Source organism: Myotis brandtii, unplaced genomic scaffold (assembly GCF_000412655.1).
Source record: "Myotis brandtii unplaced genomic scaffold, ASM41265v1 scaffold582, whole genome shotgun sequence".
NCBI classification, from domain to species: domain Eukaryota; kingdom Metazoa; phylum Chordata; class Mammalia; order Chiroptera; family Vespertilionidae; genus Myotis; species Myotis brandtii.
The window spans coordinates 301,890-307,152 of NW_005370187.1; positions in this window are offsets into that span (position 1 = coordinate 301,890).

Here is a 5,263-nt window from a genome sequence, read left to right on the forward strand (position 1 = left end):
GTTTATTTAACTCTGAAACATGTATGTGGTTGACACCTATACAGAATCTATTCTAGCCTGTGGCTTTACTATAACTGGAACTCAAATTATATTAATTGAGAAAAAATGTTACACCAGTAGAAAAGGGGGAAAAATAGGAGAAAGAACAAGAGTAGGAGCCAAAATAAAAGTTCACTTTTCAACGGTATGTAATTTGGGCTACATGTTTATAGGTATAGGTTCTAGATGAAAAGACTCCAATCTCTGCTCTAACGTAAACAAGGATCCTGGGAGATAGAAGGATCCACTTTTTAAACTTTCTAGATCTGTGGTCTATATTACTTCAGTCTCAGTCCTATACCCCATTAAAATCTCAGGCCATTCATGGTTATGAAGACTTTTAATCAGTGTAATTAAATCTTAACATTTCTGAAGTGCTTACTCTGTGCCAGGCACTTTTCTAATCATTTTACACATATTAACTCATTCAAACATCACAAAACTCTGACGTATGTGTCATTATTGTTTCCATCTTACAGGTGAGGACACTGAAGCACAGAAAGTAACTTGTTCAAGACCTCATGACTAGAGAGTGGCAGTCAGAATTCACAACCAGACAATCTGACTCTTGCAGCCACCATGCTGCCTTGGCTCTGTAGACTCAGTTATCTCAGTATATATCTCCCAGTAAATGGTTTGTTAAAACAACCCTTAGCTGTTTAAATGTTTGGTACTCAAAATTTGTTAACTTTGTTTCTAAAACAAAGTGACAAGCTTATTTTTTTAAATCATCGTTTTCTGCCCTCCTTTTCACAAGAAGCAAAATAAGTGTAGAGTTACTGTCTTTTTAAAAAATATATTTTTTTAATTGATTTTTTACAGAGAGGAAGGGAGAGGAATAGAGAGTTAGAAACATCGATGAGAGAGAAACATCGATCAGCTGCCTCCTGCACATCTCCTACTGGGGATGTGCCTGCAACCAAGGTACATGCCCTTGACTGGAATCAAACCTGGGACCTTTTGGTCCGCAGGCTGACGTTCTATCCACTGAGCCAAACCGGTTAGGACTAGAGTTACTTTCTGTCATTATTTCTTCAGTAGTGTAGGGCCATTCTTACATAAGCTGGGCCAGCATTCCACAACCTGTTTTTAACAGGTACCAGTTGCCAGTATTCGAAAGCAACCTACATACCAATGAAGTTAATATTCAATAAGATCATAAAATTTGTTTATTTATAGTCATTAAAATCTTCCTAGATAGCAAAAGGTACCTTTCATTTTATTTTTACTTTCTGCTAAGTTTAGTATTCTAATTCTATACATTCTATTTTCTTCACCTTGAATAAAAATGCATTATCTGGTAAAACAGTAAAGTGGGCTAGGAGTTTAAAGATCACATCTTTAGTCCCCCCTTTTTTTTCTAATAAGATATCAATTCTTCATTTATAAAACAAGTGAAGACCTAAAATGCAGTTTTAAAAATAATATATTGTGATTCTTTAATTATATATTAAAGAAACAATCACATAGTTCTCATATAACCCTTGATTAACCAATGATTTATTTGACTACCTTAGAAAAGTATAACTGAAATCCTATATCCTAGATCTTATAACCAAATGACTATTTATTTATTTATTTATTTATTTATTTATTATTTCACTTGATGGCCAAAGATCTTGCTGGAACTGCTTCTGGCCCATCTGTGGGTGGTTTGGGCCCTCAGGCTGGCTGACTGTGAGGACTGATGCCGACCATGGTGTATGAGCTGCTGTGCAGGAGCTGACCCCACGAAGTGGAATTTATTCCAGCAGATTCTGGTGTCTGCCAAGATCTCCCTTTTGGTTTGCTACCTGTAGAGTTAATAAGGTCGTGCTCTTTTACACTGAAGCCAGCCGCTGGAGGTATTGATTCTGGTGCCTCTTGGGAAGGACTCCAGTGCAGGTCAATGTCAGATGCTGCTTATGACAGGCTCTGGGCCACCCATTAGGAGCCACAAAGTGATCCACATTGGTGGCTGCCTATTCCGGACCTGGGTGTGCATGAAAGGGGCCAAGCTGTCTACTGAAGCAGCCTTCTATCAGTACTGCGCCTGGGGCAGGTCAGCAAAATGCCCAAGGCACCCTGCGATTCTCCTCCACCTCCTGGCTCCTGTTAGGCTCAGCCAATGAAAGAGCCTCTGGCGGTACCTGAGATTTGTGAGGCAGGTTCAGTGTCACCAGGGGTGAGTGGTGTTCACCACGTTGATATAGATTCAAACTCAGCAAAAGTCTCAGGGTTCACTAAGGCCGGCTGCCACCTGCCTGGGGCCTGTGGATCTTTGCAGTGGGCCAAGGTCTCAGGGAGTCATCTGGGTGGTGCCAGCAGAGTTCATCAGACTAAAAGAGATTAAGACTTGGCCCTATAGAGAGAGGGCTTTGTACAGGAACAGTGGCACTTCTCGGGGCATGCAGGGGAAAATGGCCCTCGCCCCAAAGTCACACAACTCAGTCTCTTCCTGTGTGTCTCTATCACCTCCCAAGTCTGCCCAAACCTCCTTGAGAGCCTTCCAAGAAAAACTGCAAAGCAGGCCCAGGCTGGTTGCAGCCAGCAGACTCCTCCATAGGGCAAGAGCTTGGCAGGGCAGGGCCACTGGGAGTCGAGAGGGTGGGGCAAGTGCATTCCCCGAGGCTGATGCCATATGGAGGGGGATGCTTGACCCAGGAAAGATGGCATCTGTGAGTAGCATAAGAGAGGGACTCAGCACAGGGACATTGGCAGCTGTCCCTCTAGCCCTCTCCCCAAAGCCACACAACCCAATCTCTTCTTGTATGACTCCAGTCCTCTCTGAGCCTCCATCCTTCCGCTGGAGCCCCAGGTGAATGAATACCTGTGAACTAGATCTTGTGTGCTGGTCCTTTAAGAGGGCACCTGGGCTTTTAGCAATCTCCCATCTCACCCTTGTGAACGAAATCCCAGCTGATTTTCACAGCCAGATGTTACACAGGCTTTTCTTCTCAGTGTTGGTGCTGTAGGCTGGGGAGCCCAGCATGGGGTTGAGAGTCCTCACTCTTCCAGGGTGCACTTTTGCAGCTGAGGTATCCCTCCAATTCTCAACCAGATTCTCAGCTGCCCCATGTGGGTGCAGGGCCAGCCCTTTCCACATGTCCATCCTTGTTACCAGTCTTGGCGTGGCTTCTTCTATAAATCCTTGGTTATAAGACTTCTGTTCAGCTAGTCTTCAGTTGGTTATTTGGTTGATTGTTCTGTAACTTAGTTGTAATTCTGATTTGGTTTTGGGAGGAGGTAAGTATAACTTCCACCTACTCTGCTGCCATCTTGGATCCCTCCCAAATTCCTTTCATTTTTCTTATCTGCCATTTTCCGAAGTTCGTACACAATTCCCTCTCATTTCTCCCAGGTTTGATATAAGGCTAGCCTTTTCACATTTGATACCCTTAGGGAAAAATCAGCAAAAAGAAGTGGATGGAAAAGCATTTAGACTATGCATTAATTTGTTATATTTTAGTATTTCAGTAACTCTTATATTATTTTCTCCAGGTTCTACTAGGTCTAGGGTGGGGAAGAGAAACTCATCTGGAGTGGCCACACTTCTCCTTCCTGTTATTATTTCTTGCATAGGATATTTAAAGTTTTTTTATAATCATCTCACTTTGGAGATAAGGAAAGGAACAGGAAATACACCCCTTTTATTGGGAATTTTCCTATTGAATGTTATTTTTACTTTCTTCAAGAGATAAAAGAGAAGCTAAAATTATATCCTGCTTAAGTTTCAAATACTGCATTTTGGTTCAGAATTTGCTGTGAATTTTAGAACTTTCTATCATGTGATAAGGACCTGGCCAGAGTTTTTTGATTCCTAAGGACTGTTAATCTTATACCCCCAAATATTTCAGATGCAGTTCAACAAATGAAGACAAGATGCTCTTAGTGGATTTAGGGGTAAATGAGCCAATGAGAATAAGCCCCTTAAGAATAACAGCCTGGAGGAGATGGACAGTCAAGAACAGTCCTGTCTCTTCTTTAGTACCAGAGCACGGTTAGAAGGCCAAGGACCTCTCTGGAGGCGAAACTGCTAAACTACACAACTTGTTTGTTTAGATGACATGGTGAGACCTGAATCCACCCTGTTAGCTCATCTAAGAACAAGCCAAGCAACTGAAAACAGAGTCCATGCTCAGCTAAGCCCAAGCCCAAGGGGTTACCAGCATCACAGGCTTCACCCGCCCACCTAGAGCATGAGCTTGTGTGAGAGAATCAGGGAAGGGTGGTGTCACCACTGTCTTTCTTTTTGTGTCCACCAAACTACTCAACAGGCCTCTTTTCCTCTCCCAAAGGTTTGTTTTAAAGAAGGCTCCATTTTGTTGAATCGCTTCCAGGCTACTTTAGCTGGTTTGTAAGTCATTCTGTGAAGTTGTGCCCTGGTACAAAGGAATCAGCTATGTTTTATGGTAAAAAGGAGCCCAGGGACATTGTTTAGTATGAGAATATGGTCAAAGTGAGAATAGATAGTATATTAAGAAATTAGATAATTTATATATTTGAGCTCAGTACTAGATAGTGAATGTTACTAAGTATTTCTTGGGAAAAGGCTACTATGACATTAAAGTTTAAAAGCAAAATCTCTAATAAATTAGGTTTAAATAATTATATTCCAATATCAGTGGAGAAAGATGATAGAAGAAGAATATATGGAGGAAACTTTTAATTTTAAAAAATTAATTTAATTTGATGTTTCTTTTAATTAAGAAAAACAGGAGGCCTAGAAAGCAAGCAATCCAGGTTGGAATATGAGAAGGAAAGGCTCCAGGGAGATCTTCTGGATAAAAAAACATACACAAAACTAACATACTTAATTGTGAGGAAAATAGAATCGAGAGGCATGTTACAGAGCTGTTGAAGTATTTAATCACTGAATAAATTAAGAAAAAAAATTAGAGTATCAATTAATAACTCCAGGAATATTTTAAAACTTTGAATAAGAAAGAGAACATATGCTATTCTACTTAGCTCAGCCAAAATAAAAAAATGGACATAGTCATAAGTATGTAAACTCTGAATGTAAAAATTATGATAGAACTTAGGAAGAATGGGAATTACTATTAGATTTCTAAAACTATGTTCATGAGTTACTTCAATAAAATTAAAAAAGAAAGCCCTCTGGATAAAAGATAGTAAAATCATTTCAGCCAAAAAAGATGTTTTATTGAAAGCTATAGTCCCAGCAAGATAGAGATCAAACAGAAGAGAGGCTAAGAGAAACCTTTGCTGCCCTCCCCCCCCC